A 17,055-nucleotide genomic window follows, 5' to 3' on the forward strand; every position below is an offset into this window, starting at 1 on the left:
CGTAGGTGTGGTAGGGAAGACGCTTTGGGACGTAGACGCTTGGACAACCAAGCTCTCAGGGGTGGGGTGTTGGGAGAGAAAGAGGGGGTCACCTGGGGTCCGGCGATGGCGTCAGGCCACGTTCCTATCCACTTGAGCCCCTGTGTTGGGCCTGGACCAGGTGCCCAAAAGAACGTCTGAAAGTGCATCATCAAAGGGCAGCAGTGGCTCTGCAGAGCTAGCCGCCGGATGAAGCACTTCTGTCAGGAGGTTAGTCCTGATGGCCACTGTAGGGAGTTCGAGACGGAGAGCCTCACGCGCCCTACGCATCACCACTGCATAACTCGCACCCTCCTCCGCAGCCACGGTAGGAGGAGTGAGCATGCCAAGGTCAGGAGAGGTGTCAAGACCGCTGGCATCCCCCAAATCCTCAACCCAGTCCGGGTCAAACTCACACTGAGCTGTGAGAGTGTCCTCAGACCCCTCCCAGTCCTCCCCTTCCTCCGAAGGCTGAAAATACAGAGGCTGATGGACATAGGGGTAGAAAGTCCCATCGGCGTCGGAATTGGCATCGAGCGACGCCGTTCCAGCACCGTGTACACTTCAGGGCTGAAACTGGGGACGTCGTCGTCCGGGGGCACGGGCGATGTCGGTGGTGGTGTCGGTGGGGTCGACATTGGTGGAGGTGTTACGAGGTCAACCGGCGTCGACTGGGATCCAGGCCTGGATCCTTGGGGGCCCTGCGGCGCCGGGGCCGAAGCCAACAGCAATGCTGGAGCTGGAGCCGCCGACAGTAAAGGGTGAGGAACCCAAGTCAGGCCCGCAGGACCCGAAGGCGCGCTGGCGGGGCCCGACCGCCCAAAGAGACAGGCCATGGCTGCCAGAAATTCCTGCAGCTGGGCCGGAGTAACCGACGGACCCGGTAAGGGCGGGTAGGCTGATGGTGACACCGTCGGCTTTGCCGGAGCTGCAGGGGCGGCACCACCCGCACCCTAAGCCGCGTCGTGCGACGGGTGAGGGGAAGTCAGTGAGCGATGGCGCTTCGTCGACTTCTTGTGATGCTTCACCTTACCTGACCCCGAGTGCATAGACTTAGATCCTGAAGAACGATGATGATGGCTCCACGACCGGTCCCTCGACCTCCCATGGGACCGGGACCTTGAGCTGCGTGAAGCTGACTGCCATACTTCAAGCAACTTCCGGGACCGCTCCCGCAAAGTCTTCGGCGCCATGGCCCGGCAGTCAGGGCACGATTTGGGGTCGTGGTCGCAACCCAGGCAGTAGAGACACATGCAGTGCGGGTCCGTCACCGACATCATTCAATGACAATCCCAGCAGGACTTGAAACCGGGCATCCCTACGGCACCAGGAGTCGATCGACTCAAAAAGAAGAGAAAAAAAGGCCTAGAAAACTCAGTCAAAAAGTGACTGGGAGTACCGCTCTCGCCGGATCTGAGCTTGCTGGTGCGGAAAAAGAAAGAACTGACGTCAGCGCGCGAGGGCGGCGTCTAAGTAGCTACCGTGATGTCATCTCAGCGACCACGACGCCAATGACGGACGGGGAGCCGCACAACGCCACCTTCCGACGCGTAGGGGTATTGCTGACAAAAACCTTCTGGATCCAGTCTGACGACTGGGGGTAATTCTAAGGTAAGGAATCTATCACTATGTGTTTCTCTCAGATAAGGGGCTTCAACAGTACTTAGGCTTGTACTCCTTAGGATTTGTCTCGATTTCTGCCTTTTAGTCTGCTGCTCAATCATGCCGGCAGAGGTTAAATGGAGGTTGCTCAAAGGGGTACAGTGTGGTGCCAGTTTCTGCAGATTCTGCACTTTTCCCATCTTTATGAACAGTGTAGACGACCATGAACTTGATCCTCGCTTTCACTGGAAGCCAGTGGAGAGTTACGAGGGCATGTTTGATATGGTCGTGCTGAGAAAATTTTAAAGTTCAATATAGTAGAAAAATTAATAGAGAGGCACACAAAAAATATTGCATGTGAGACGCAATTAAACAACATGCTACCATAGACACTCAACAAGCTGCACTGTGTACATAGAGTTTTGTGAAAAATATTCACTAGTAAATGCAAAAACCTCCCTCTCTATATGTACTCACCTGACCACTTGGAACTGCTCCTCACCACATATTTATTCACTTCAGCTCTTGATCAGGTTCTGACAGAAAGCTATTCGATACCAGAGTTCTTGTGTTGTATAACAAAGTTAGGCAAGACCAAAAATGTATATAGAGAGTTGATCCAGGTTGACACCAAGAGCTAAAATCTGCCATGAAACATTGAGACATCTAAAGGTGAAATACGAGCTTAACCATAGAAAGACCAAATAGGACGCTACTCATACACATCCCACACATACAGAGAACCAGGTCAGGAGGGTGAACGTTCTCTTACATCGCTCTTAAAGCAAAAACCCTTGACCTACGTTTCCTCACCAAACCTGGCTGGACCCTGCATCAGCACCTGCCATCGCCATCACCCCCAGGTACAAGGTTGCCAGGCAAGACAGACTTCACAAACCCGGGGGCAGAATCACCATCATCCAAGAACATCATCAGCTGCACCACATTCATGGACATGTCATCCTCCAACATGGTATATTATATATATATATATTCACAGAAAAAACCATAGGTTTCAGGCACGTTATAGTTAGGAATTAGCATTTAAAAAACCTCAGAAATTCACTGAAAAAACCATAGGTTTCAGGGGTGTTCTAGTTAGCTGGACTTTTCACTTGTACAAAACCATTGAAATTCCCCCGTTATAGTTAGTTCAGCTAACTATAACTCGCGCGCCCGCAATGCACTGCTGATGACGTCACATATTACATCACTCATGACATGGTCAGTGACATCACTCATGACATCACTGATGACATCACTGATGACATCACTGATGACATCATCCAGTGAATGTGTGTTTTTCTGAAAATTAAATATGTTTTATATATGTATATCTCAAGGTCGATGGAAGAATAAATGGGTATATAAGTGTCTAAATGGATGATTTGTTTTTGAAAAATTGATTGTGTAACTGACTGATTAAGTGTATCATAGTGAATACATGGCTTAGTGAGTAATGTTTAAATATGTAAATATCTGTATCAGTCTCTCACTTTGTGTATAAGTGGCTGCATGGGTTGGTGAGTAGCTACATGGGTGTCTATATAGGTTATTAGTTGTTTTTTTGAGTATCATTCTGAGTGTCTGCATGGTTCGGTGGGGGGTATTACGTAGTGCATAGGTGCATGAATGAGTGACTCACTGTTTGTATGGGTTGAACACAGCATGTGTGCAGGACTGTATGGGTGGATGAGTGTGTGTATGGGTGTGTTAGTGAGTGAATGACTGTCTCAATAGTGTCTTTATGAGTAACTACATATGTTTTAAACTAGTATATGTGACTATTGGTGTATATATGTGAGTATATGTGAGAGTGAGAGATTGAAAGAGTTCCTGTATGAATAAGTATGTGTTTCTATAAGTGATTGTTTAAAAGACTAAGTATGTGTAAGTTTCCGTAGAAGTAAGTATGGTGGTGTGTGTATAACTGTATATGCAAGTAAATGTATGTTTGATTCTTTATTAGCATGAGTGACTATGTGTGTGAGTAACTCTATGGATGAGTGGCATTGTGTAACAGGATGTATAGGTGTATGAGTACATATGATGAGTGAGTACATGTATGAGTGACTGTATAGGACTGTTGGTGAATGAGTGGATGTGTATGTGGATCTTAGAATTACTGAAGAGGTTGTTGTAACTGGTATTGGTATGTCCATTGTTTTGAAAATGTTAGTCTCTATTTTTGAATGTGTGTATCAAAGGTTATATTAGGGTGAGAGGAGGTCTGCCACTCTATCACAAGGATGATGTCATCAGTGATGTCATTTGAGATGTCATCAGTGATGTCATGAGTGATGTCACTGACCATGTCATGAGTGATGTAATATGTGACGTCATCAGCAGTGCATTGCGGGCGCGCGAGTTATAGTTAGCTGAACTAACTATAACGGGGGAATTTCAATGGTTTTGTACAAGTGAAAAGTCCAGCTAACTATAACACCCCTGAAACCTATGGTTTTTTCAGTGAATTTCTGAGGTTTTTTAAATGCTAATTCCAAACTATAACGTGCCTGAAACCTATGGTTTTTTCTGTGAATTTCAAAGGTTTTTTAAATGCTAATTTCTAACTATGCCTACAGAGATAGGACATGTGAAGAAAGAAGAAAAAATGCACAGAAAGAAACAAAAGAAGTGCAGAAAGAAGCAACAGAAGTCCTCAAATACGAAGATAAGTGCAGGAAGAAGGATAACGTGCAGAAAGAACAAAAAGAAGAGCAGAAAGAAGCCTTGTTGCAAAATCATCCTGTACCCTCAACTTTTTCAGATGGATACTGGTGGTAACTGAGTCTGACTAACCAGTCCTAGAGCCAGTGCTATGTTAAAAGACACTTAGAATACAGTGAAAACACCTACATAAAATAGGGAACATTATGCGTTGGGGTCCCCCTGTGATTAGCATGACCTCCTCTGTAAGCCCCTAGTATATAATAGGGCATGGGGATTAAAACTACCTCTTAAAACAGGCCACAGGGCGTTTTTGCACACGTTAACTCAGGCCCCGTCCCCTCCATTCACCACTGTGTAAACACGCCCTGTGTCCATTTTTAGTTGGGAGATTAAGTTCATTTGAATCCTGAGGGTCCCTAGGGTCCAACTAGCCAACTAGGTACCTCCAGTAAGTGCCACAGAGCTGCGTTGCAGAGAGGTGTAAAAAGTGGCACGGCCTGGACCACCTCTCTGCAATGCAGCTCAGTGGCGCTTACTGGAAGCACTTGGTGGGCTAGTTAGCCCCCAGGGGCCCTCAGTATTGAAGGGAAATTATATCCCCAATTTAAAACGTGCCATAGTGCGTGTTTGCACACGTCACCTCAGGCCCCGTCCCCTCCCTTCACCACTGTGTAAACGCGCCCTGTGGCTGTTCTAAGTTGAGAGATTAAGTCCCCTTGAATCCTAAGGGTCCCTAGGGTCAAACTAGACCACTAGGTACCTCCAGTAAGCGCCACAGAGCTGCGTTGCAGAGAGGTGTAAAAAGGGGCTTGGCCTCAGAACACCTGGCTGCAGCGCAGCTCCCTGGCGCATACTGGAGATGCCTGTTGGGGGCGCGTTTGGAGAGTGCTGCACGGAGGGGGCATGGCCTCCGGCACGATGCCAGTCTTTTATTTATTTTAGTTTTTTAAGAAGGGGGGCTGTTTGGTTCCCCTTCTTATTCTAATTTATTGGCCCTGATGACCCCATCCCCCAGGGCCAGTCTCCTAATTATATTTTTTTGACCCCAATCCCCAGGGCAGGCCACTGTTTTTTATTATTTTAAAAAAATATATATTCATAGACACACCTAGGACATGCTGGACAAACCGTACGTACCTATCACCATGACGATTTGCGTGATATTCATTAAAAGGCGACTATGCATGCAATGAATCCACGTGGAATGTATTTACACCACTAGTGAAGCTCTGACATGTCTGATGCCCTACCGTGCCCAATCCTGGTAGACACCCTTGTCGTTTATTTATACAAACATGGGTAGCTATTGACGGGCACATTTAATACACATGCACACCAAGCCATTCAAAGGGGATTCGACAAAAATTCGACCAAAACTATGCAAGAAACCCCCCTCACGGTTAATAAAACACACATCCACTGCCGGATGTGTAATACTTTTTATTTTACTCTCTGGAAAGGGGACGAACATCACTTGAGAGTCACAGCGTGCTCCTGACAGAGCCCAATGCTGTGTTACACCCACCATTGCCTGCCGAGTGCCACACACCTCTGTGTTGTATTCCACTAGCTAGTGCATATGCTATGACACTCTCTAGCCCATGTGCACTGTAACACCACCCCGTGAATATGTCATGCCACACTTGTCTTCGCACGGGTTATATTGCCCCATCTAACGTGCCTTTCTCGATGCCTATGTTATAACGCACAGTGCTATGCCATACATATTACAATCTGGGATCCATATCTTTGTCACAGTGCATATGCAACGTTACACTCCCCAGCACATATTTTATATTACAACTTTAGAGACTAGTTAGGTTACACAACACTGCCCTGTGCATATTACACTCCAAGGCGCATATCGCATAGCACGCGCTAGTGCCTGTGCTATCTCGCGCTCTCCAATGAATCTGTCATTGCGCACAATGTATTGCATATTATATTTCACGCCCGGTTCATCTTATATCACACTTTTTGGTGCATAGTTTATACCATACACTATATCTAGTTTTCATTTTCAATCGTGCTCTCAGGACTATGTTCTATATAACACTGTGTTCACCTACCCTTTTCACGGGTATTACATTTTGCGATAGGGGGTGGAGGGTCAGGGGGTGTTTCTGCCAAGTGAGCCCGGAGTCACAGTCACAAACGTCCACTTCTTCCTGAATAAAAGTGAGATTATGCTGCATACTTGTTCATATTTTAAGTAGTTCGCACAGACACAATGTTTTAAAAACAATAAAGTTCCTAATACCCGCCTTCTCTGAACAGTTAGCTTGCTGCCCCATCCCCTTCCTCCCTATCCTCTGTTGTGTGAATCCATGGACTAGCCTCCTCCCTCCTGCCATGCATGGTCTGATGTGCTGCCACTGCCCTCAATTTAGTATGATGTACCAGTCCACTCCTCCTGCCCTCCATTGCCCAATTCTATGCCCCATCATTGACCTCCTGCTTAAACTCTGTGCTTAGCTTGCTGCCCCTATTCTCCTTCCCCCTGCCCTCCGATGTCTTTGTGCATGCCCCTGCTCCATCCTTTTTGCCCACCATGTCCCATGGACCTGCCACTCCTATCTACTCTGAGTGTTCTGTTGAGCTGCCACTCCCCTCCCACCTGCCTAGCATTGTCAGATGACTGTAACCTGTCCCTGCCACCTCCACCCTGCCTGTCCACATGCCATGCCCCTATCCTCTTCCTCCTGTCCTACATGGTCCATTGTACTGCCACACTCTTCTGCCCTCCCTGGTCTGTTGTGCTGCAACTGCTCCTCCTGCCTGCCCCGTGTGGTCTGTTGTGAGGTCCCTTCCCCTGAACTTTCTTGTCTGTGCACAGGTCCTGACCCTCCCTTCTATCCTCCATCGTCCTTTGTGCATGCCCCTCCACCCTCCTTCTTGCCCATCATAGCCATTGTGCTGCCACTAACCCTCCCACTTGCCATGCATGGTCTTCTGTGCTGCCATGGCCCCTCCCACCTTCCCTGTGTGGTCAGTTAGCTGCCCCTGACCCCCTCCCACCTTCCCTCCATGGTCTGGGTGTATGCCATCACAGTCTCACTGTTGCTCTTCATGGTGTGTCTTGCTTCTAGTGCCCATCCTGCCTGACCTCCATGGCTATCTTGCTGCTCCTGCCCTGCCCCCTTGCCCCCAGCCCTACTCCCTCCCTCCTGGCTTGTCTGTTCCATTGTAATGCCCCTGATCCGTCCCTCCTGCCCTTTATGGTCTGTTATGCTGCAGCTTTCTCTCCTGTCTGTCCATTATGGTCAGCTAGCTACCATTGCCTCTTGCCTCTCTGTTCTCTGTTGTCCATGTGCATGGTCCTGTCCCCTCCCTCTTGCTTTCTATGGATTGTTGTGCTGCACTCCCGTCCTGCATGCCCTGTGTGGTGTATTGTGCTGCTGCAAACCCTGATGCCTGCCCTGCAGGGTCAGTTTGGTGCACCTCTCCATGTCCCTCCTGTCCTCTGTTATCCAAGTCCATGTCCCTATCCCATTTCCTTCCATGATCCAATGTACCATACTTGCGAACATTTTGAACTTGGTAAGAGGGAGATTTTGAAAAAAAACTGGGGTATTGATTTTCCCCTTTGAGTTACATTGAAAAAGAGGATATTGTAGACAGGAGACAGATCAAATAAAGCCCATTTGAGCTTAAAAACATTGGACGTTTCCTGGCTGAATCGGGTCTGTTGGCATGTATGGTTGTACTACCATTGCCTCTTCCTTCTGCCCACAATGGTCTATTACATTGCCACAGCCTTGAAGGAGGGTAGATTTTGTATCACAGGGGGCCCCTGGCCCGTTCTGTCCACACCTGAAGTATGAGACCCTTGTCCTTGCCCTGCCAGCTGCATTTGTAGGCCGTATTAAATTGACCAGCGGGTCCTGTGTTGCTATATAATTATCCTGAGACATCCTTACCACTCAGCCAGCATAAACCCCTGTGTAGGCCCTTCTGTTCAATATGTAGGCCTCTTTGTTAAATTGACCATAGCTCTGCAATTTTAGTGTATAGCAGTCTGAAGGCAGGTCTGCGAGGCCTTCTGATCCAAACTAGTAGCCCCCACCCTACCCGAGTGCTCCGTGCTCGGTATCAAAGTTCAACATCCCCCTGAAGCTGTCGACATACAGTAGGCTGCATCCTGGACTGGTACTTGCTTCCTGGGCAGGTTTCCCGCTTTTAAGGAAGTGGCAACCGCAGAGCGTCAAGTTAGGAGAACTGAGGAGATTTTATACATGAATATATTGAATTCCCGTACAATACCCATTATTTTCTGCTTGCTCTATGGAACTTACGATAAGCGATTGGCATGAGAGACTGACCTTTTCACCCAGTCCATTGTCAGCATTAAGTGGGTAAATGACGAAATGTCTGGTAAAATCTGCAGACGAAGCTTTTGGGTAGCATACGTAGGTAGATGTAGCGTGCAAAGGAGCCCACAAAATGATATAAAAAGGGAGCACCCACAGATATCGGCGGACTACCTCGCCGTCTGTATGTAGGTTAACAGGCAGTGCAGGTTTTCCCCAAGAGCTGGGAGCTCTTGTCTTCCTTTGCTTAAAATGTCTTGCTCTGCTTTGCTTGAAGTATCTTATTCTATTTTACCTATATGAAATGTCATGTTATGTTTAACCATTGTTCTCTTTACTTTTGCATTTAAAAGATTTTGTATTGTAATTGCAGGAATGCTTGCTCTAAGAGTAAACGTGAGTGTTCCTAGGTAACATTTTCCTTGGTGTAACTTGTTTCTCATGATGCATTTATAGATGTGTTTTCTCTCTCTCTCTGTCAGTACATTAATTGAGATACAGAGAATATTATGACAGCTGTATGATTATCTGGATTCTGTATTTTGTACTTTATGTCTCTATTCTGCGGTTTCCTTGAAGTTGCATCTTCTCATTAAACTGCCATTGTATTCTGCCTCCAATTCCATGTCTCAGATGTCTGTTTTCTTCATTTTTGAAGCAAGCGTTCCTAGGCACCCCGGCTCAAATTAAGGTGCCCCTTTTGTCCCTGACTCACTCTCCTGCTCAGTTCTGTGGTGGCTCCCGGGGATCTGGGGACTGCCCCTAGCTTCCTTGACCCGTAATAGATATTCCCTCCAACAGCCTCTCTTGCAAGTCCTGTATTGTTGGTTTGTTGCCCCTGCCCCCCTTTCCACTGCCCTCCATAGTCTGTTGTGCTTCCACGGCCCTTCCTGCCTGCTCAGTGTGGTTAAATTGTTGCCTTTGCACCCTCCTACCTGCCTTCAATTTTCAGAGTCCGTGCCCCTGGCCTCTGCCTCTCAACAGTATCCTAATGAACAACTAGATTGCTAACATTCTATATTTATTACAAAAGTGTGGAATGCCTGACATCATCTTGATGTAATCAAAACTGTAATACCTAGAGCATTTCCTTTAGAAATTACATATATGAGAGGGTCTTATTGGCATCAAAATTATGGTTAGTGCTCTAAAAGACTAAAATAAGGACATATTTTCTGAGTTTTCAAATAGCGACAAAGCACTTTTAAATTATTTGTTATCTTTATGTTTTTTTATCCAGTTGACCACTTGATTAAATGTTGCACTTAGGGGAGAGGATGTGGTGTTACTTCCAGAACTGCAGACTTTGCAACTGGGGAACCAGGTTGAAGTTTCTGCTTCAGCTCGACATTCTGTGATTCTGGTCAAATCACTTAGTCTCCCCATGTCTACAACCAAAATGAATTTGTTCTTGTGTGATGTAACCAATGCTCATGTAAAGCACTCCAATACCTGACAAGTCTGCACTATATAACACTGCAAAAACACAAAATAATAAGTGTTTTGCACACTTCTGTCATTGGGCTATATTTGGGCTACATCTGGGTGATTTTGGGCTACATTTGGGCTCTTTTGTCTCCGGTGGCCATCTTGGGAGATTTATTTGTTATGAAGTTTCCTAATTTCCTCATGTACTGCAGTCTTCTCAGTAGGAAATGCTTTCAGTTTTTTACTTTGATTCCATCATGAAGGTATTCAGATATGTCACACATTTGCCATAAATTCTGAATGTTAGCACTCTAGTTGCTCATTAGATCACTGTAGTAAAACTACTGCACCATGGAAGTCTGCTCCTGGTATTAAAAGTGCATGTTTCAGTCTGCATGTCAGAATTTTTTAATGAAATAGAAGAGGATTTGAGAAGTCACTCAAAATGTGCCCTCATTTTCTTTCTTCAGCATTAATCATAATTTCTATGGCAAAATGAACCTCCTCATTGTGTTCCTTTTTAAATTAAATGTTTTAAGTGTTACCAGTTTATTCCAATCAAGATGGCTTCAGGTGTGCCATACTTTTGTCATAATGAAGACAGTAAGCGCTCTAGTTGTTTTTAAGAACATTCTGGGACATTCTGTCATTGGGCTATACTTGGGCTACATCTGGGTGATATTTGGGCTACATTTGGGCTCTTTTGTCTCTGGTGGCCATCTTGGGAGACTTATTTGTTATGAAGTTTCCGAATTTCCTCATTTACTGCAGTCTCCTCAGTAGGAAATACTTTCAGTTTTTTACTTTGATTCCATCAAGAAGGCATTCAGATGTGTCACACATTTGCCATAAATTCAGAATGTTAGCACTCTTTTTGCTCATTAGATCACTGTAGTAAAGCTACTGCTCACCAGGGAAAACTGCTGCTGGTATTGAAAGTGCATGTTTCAGTCTGCATGTCAGAATTTTTTAATGAAATAGAAGAGGATTTGAGAAGTCACTCAAAATGTGCCCTACTTTTTCTTTCTGCAGCACTAATCATACTTTTTATGGAAAAATGAACCCCCTCATTTTGTTCCTTTTTAAATTAAATGTTTTAAGAGTTACCACTTTAATCCAAGCAAGATGGCTTCAGGTGTGCCATACGTTTATCATAAGTAGGACTGTTAGCGCTCTAGTAGTTCTTTGGAACACTCTGGGAAGCTGCAGTAGAACACAAAGGAATCAACTGACAGTCTCTGCCCTTGTTGGATGTACATGTTTTACTGAGAATGTCAGACTTCATTCTCACATGACTGAGAAAGATAATGTGAATTTACAGAAAATAAGCTCTCAGTTTAGCCTATAGATCACCTTCCAAACCTCTGTGGTAAAAGCATGAGAAAATATTTTTCTCTCAATCATGATATCCCAGCAGAAGGCTTTTTCACATGGTGAAATCACCTTAGAACATACCACAATTCCTAAAATGAGTATGGTACCATCAACAAATGATTTTTAATGTAACTAAAGTTTTAAAACCTTCTATTAACTGCAATGCTTTTTAATGAGGTGCTATCATGTAAATTGGTCCCAAGATGGCTGCCAACACTTCTTGGATGAAGTGCTGACAGCCAATCAGATCTCAGGATGAGATGTGTGGTTAGGCTCCGCCCACATATATATATGCTTTTAAATGCTATTTTCTCAGGAAATACTGAACAGATTTACACCAGACCTGCAAAAGGCACTTCCTTGACCTTATGGCTACCTCTCTGCCAAATTTCAAGAAATTCTGTTCAGCCGTTCGGGCTGTAGCTGTGTCTAAAGGTCCTATGGAAAAATGCATGGGGAAAACGCGTTTTGGGACCCCCCTTTTTTCTCGGCCCCTGCTTGACGAATCCCCCCGAGACTTTCAGGGTAGGAGCGGAGCGGAGCGCCCCACCTATTTTGAAAATTTCGCGAGGATTCGTCGACCGGCGCCAAAGTTATTGCAAATAGAATGTTGCGGATTTCCTATGGAAACAGGGTCCTAACTATAACTACCTACTGGCGACCGCCAGTAGGTAATATTCTAAATCACAAGAGCGACCCTTATGTCCCTGTGAACCGGGTAAGTACAATGTACTACAAAACAACGTTCACAAGGAACTGATTTGAAAATAATCATCTGTTACATACAACATCAATGGTTGCTTTTGAGTTAATCTCGCACATGTAAGTCAAGAACAATAAAGGGTAAAAATTAAATAAGACCAAATCAATAATAAACACAGTAAGCCTACACACGACCCTTTTGAATTATTGAAATCTACCAAGCCTCAGCCGAGGTCTTTATTTAATATACACTTTTTTAATTCACATATAAAAACATTTTATATATACATAATACCTCTCTTTCTTACATTCACAGTGCAAAGTGAGCCCCAGTGAAAAGAACCATAACCTTTTATAATGTGACAAAACAAGAAAAACAGGAATGTGGAAGGTTATTGGAAAAATTATTATGAGGACAGTTTATACACAATAATTCAGTCAAGACTGTCTCTTATTTTATTGTCGACGGCGTTTCGACCCACTTTTAAATACCGGGTCTCATCAGGACTGTATTTCTGGGGACAGTGTAAAACATACAGTCGTCCGTATAGGATCCAGTATGCATAAAGATGTGGCGGATGAAAAATTACATCCAAACTTGGGCTTTTTATTCCTCCAAGGATAGGGGTCAAATAATGCACCCGATATTTAGGGAGATTCAAACTGCTGTTTCAACACTTATATTCTAATTTCAGAAGAGAGGAACAAGTCTCCTTCTATCAGTGATGATACTGCTGTATACTCGAGCAACGGCGCTCGCCCGTTCGTAGCCCCTAGGTCAATACGTATTGCTCCGTGTGATGTCCGTAGCGATTCCGCTACGGACATCACACGGAGCAATACGTATTGACCTAGGGGCCACGAACGGGTGAGCGCCGCTGCTCGAGTATACAGCAGTATCATCACTGATAGAAGGAGACTTGTTCCTCTCTTCTGAAATTAGAATATAAGTGTTGAAACAGCAGTTTGAATCTCCCTAAATATCGGGTGCATTATTTGACCCCTATCCCTGGAGGAATAAAAAGCCCAAGTTTGGATGTAATTTTTCATCCGCCACATCTTTATGCATACTGGATCCTATACGGACGACTGTATGTTTTACACTGTCCCCAGAAATACAGTCCTGATGAGACCCGGTATTTAAAAGTGGGTCGAAACGCCGTCGACAATAAAATAAGAGACAGTCTTGACTGAATTATTGTATATTGTTTATAAACTGTCCTTATAATAATTTTTCCAATAACCTTCCACATTCCTGTTTTTCTTGTTTTGTCACATTATAAAAGGTTATGGTTCTTTTCACTGGGGCTCACTTTGCACTGTGAATGTAAGAAAGAGAGGTATTATGTATATATAAAATGTTTTTATATGTGAATTAAAAAAGTGTATATTAAATAAAGACCTCGGCTGAGGCTTGGTAGATTTCAATAATTCAAAAGGGTCGTGTGTAGGCTTACTGTGTTTATTATTGATTTGGTCTTATTTAATTTTTACCCTTTATTGTTCTTGACTTACATGTGCGAGATTAACTCAAAAGCAACCATTGATGTTGTATGTAACAGATGATTATTTTCAAATCAGTTCCTTGTGAACGTTATCCTCCAACATGGAGCACCTGTCATTCAAGCTCCATATCACAGTCAACATCACCCTAAGCACCACTCTTGTCTACAGACTACCCGGAGCACGCACCACCTTCACAGATACCATCATTGACTTCGTAGCACCCCTCACCCTCGATGCTAGCAACTAAATCCTACACAGAAACCTGAACTTCCACTTCGAACAATACGCCAACCACAACTCAAGGGCATTCACTGAAGACCTTGAAAGCATGAGCCTCACCAAATGAGCAAAGGAGCCTACGCACGTTGCCCGATACTTCCAGTACACTATTTTCACCAAATTCAACATCCAAGTCGACAAGCCCATACCAGTTCCTTGGACAGACCATGCCCTTTTCAAGTTCAGTATCCCTGTCCCGGTCCAGAGCACACGCAACCCCACCAGACCAGCCTGCTGAAACTGGAACAGCATCACCGACAAGAACTGGAACACCACTCTCAACACCCACCGACCTAAACATAGCAACAGCCGCCCCAAAGCCATCAAGTATTTCAAAACAATCATTTCTTTTCTATCCATAGGGCTTACCTAACTCCTCAAAAGTTGTCAAAAACATCAGCTGGCCCTCCTGCAAAATGCAAGAAGTGTGGACTGGAGAGAGCTTCCGAGATCCATATGTTTCAGGAATGTCCAGAAATTTTGGAGTATTGGAAGAAGGTCAGTGCAACTATCTCTGCCATTCTGGGGGCTCAGGTTAAGGTAAGCCTTTCTACCTTAATCTTTGGAATCTCCTAGCCGAGTTACAGGCCCAGCGAGAGCCTTTCTCTTCTATGCAATACTATTGGAAAGAAGGGAAATTTGTCGCAGATGGGTGGACAGCCGGTCCCCCAACATTCAGACTGGCTGGAATCTGTTATATCAACTTCAAAGATGGACCTGAGAGGGACGAAATCAAAGAGGAAAACTTCTCTTTGGGGCCCTCTAATAAGATGGGTGGATTTGGATGCTAGGCGAAAAAACTGGGCCCCCCTCCTTCTCTCCCAGATTTGACCAAAACGTTTGCCCTATGATTATATCTCTCTGGATCTCTCTAGACTGTGATGGGCCCTTATCAGTTTCGATATCATGGGACATCTAAACAGTCATCGATGTATATCGGATGAAATTTGGAGAGTGACCTTTTCTCGTTACTGGGGTGATACCTTCCAATACGCCGGTCTACCCGCAGGAAGGAGGGTCGCAAGTCCTTCCTTACCTGCTCCTAGGGTCTGTTGGGTACTGCCGTTTGGAGAGGCTATTGCGGTCTGAGGTGAATGAGGACAAAAAACAAAAGAAAAGAATTTCAACAATTGGATCACCTCCTGCATTGACTCCTTGGCTCCACCGCAAACACAGCAATACAATAAGATCCAGACACCAGGTCAGTTGTTACATGGAGGAGCTCAGACTGATTAAACCCCACTGCAAACAGCTGGAGTGCAAATGGAGAATGAGCCAGGACAATGCAGACAGGAGCATGTTCAAATCTGCCCCAAGGAACTATCACCAAATGATCCATACCATCAAACATGCCACTTTGGCAGACTGCATTGATACCAGCACCAACAGAAGCAAAGAAATCCTCACCATTGTGAAATATTTGACCTCACCATCGACCGCCTCCACCTCTATCACCCCTCGGAGGATCTCAGCATCAATCTCTCTCAATTCTTTAGTAACAAAATCACCGCCATTTACAGCCTCTTCAACCCACAACTGGAACCAACACAGCTCAACAAATGCCTCCTGATCTTATCCAAAGAACTAATGCTAACCGCATGGCCGTTCCTCACCCCAGAAGAAATGCAGTCACCATGAAGTCCATCCACTCAGTCACCCCATCGGACCTCTGCCCCACCATGTCTAAGTGAGAGTGCTGCAATGCATCAGCGCTATGCTAACAATCTTTCTGAATGCCTTCACCAATTCCGCGACCTTCCCAGATGCTTGAAAAACACACAATTGTTCTCCCATTGCTAAATAAACCATCTGCGGACCCTTCAATACTCACCAACTACAGACTGATCTCTCTGCTACCATTCCCAGCCAAGATCTTAAAGGAAATCATCAACAGACAGCTCACCGACTATCTCAACGACCACAAACTCCTCAAAACCACCCAGTCTGGTTTCATACTTAACCACAGCATGGAAACAGTCCTCATAGACTCCCTAGATGGTATCCACATGGCTCTGGACAGAGGAGACAGCAGCCCTCATCCTCCTGGACATCATTTGACACAGTTTTCCCCCCATCCTCATCTAACACCAACATGACAACGGAATCCAAGGACACACACACTTCAATGGATCGGCTCCTTCCTGACTGGAAGAACCCAGTCAGTTGCCTGGCACCATATCCCTCAGATGCCCATGATCGCATTTGCGAAGTTACGCAAGAATCCTCCCTGAGTCTGATGCTCTTCAAAGCATATATGAACACTAGCCAGCATCATCTGCTCTCACAACATCAGCGTCCTCTCTTATGTCGAGGAAATGCTACTTATCCTCTACATCAGGGACAAGAAGATTAGTACCTGGATCAAGTTCAATGCCTGCATAGCTGAAATCTCTCACTGGATGAAAAACAACTGTCTAAAGCTGAAAACCGACAAGATCAAAATTGTGGTCTTTGGGAAGAGCACCTCATGGGTCTCCACCTGGTGTCCAGCAGAGCTAGGACTGACCCCCACCCCCACCACCCATACCAAGAACCTCGGTAACATTGACAGCATAATCAACATGACTGCCCAAGTCAATGCCATCACCGCCTCGTGCTTCCATACCCTGAAGATGCGGAGGAAGATTTTCATCACACAAGCCCTGGTCACTAGCAAGCTGGACTACAGGAATACCCTCTATGGCGGGGGGAAAACTCACCAGAAGGCTGGAGACAGATCAGAACTCAGTGTCAAGAATCACTCCCAACCTTCCATGCCGCACTTCCATTACATCACACTAGAAGGAGCTTCACTGGCTACCCATTCACAAATGAGCACAATTCAAACTCCTCACCCACACTTTGAAGGAAGTACATAACACTGGTCCAGCATACCTCAACATCTGCTTTCACAAACCTTCCAGACACCTCCCCCCATCCGGACCCCTACTTCCATACATCCCACACATATGGAAAACCAGATCCAGTGGTCGAGTCTTCTCCTACATCGCTCCTAAAGCATACAACGGATTGCCCCTAAACATAAGAGTCTCCACCTCACTTGTAGAATGCCGCAAGAAGCTGAAGTCCAGGCCCAAAGATGTGGCTAGACACACACCTGCCCAGCGGCAGGATATAGGATTATAGTGTACTCTACAAATCTGCATAACATTGACGTTCTAGG

General features: G+C 45.3%; 1 protein-coding gene across 1 annotated transcript in view; it reads right to left on the bottom strand.

Annotated features, from left to right (window-relative positions):
- Positions 1 to 17,055, bottom strand: part of ADCK1 (aarF domain containing kinase 1) — an 805,280-nt gene that overhangs the window by 273,631 nt on the left and 514,594 nt on the right. The window lies entirely within an intron of this gene.

This window comes from Triturus cristatus, chromosome 9 (genome assembly GCF_964204655.1).
Source record: "Triturus cristatus chromosome 9, aTriCri1.1, whole genome shotgun sequence".
Taxonomy (NCBI): Eukaryota; Metazoa; Chordata; class Amphibia; order Caudata; family Salamandridae; genus Triturus; species Triturus cristatus.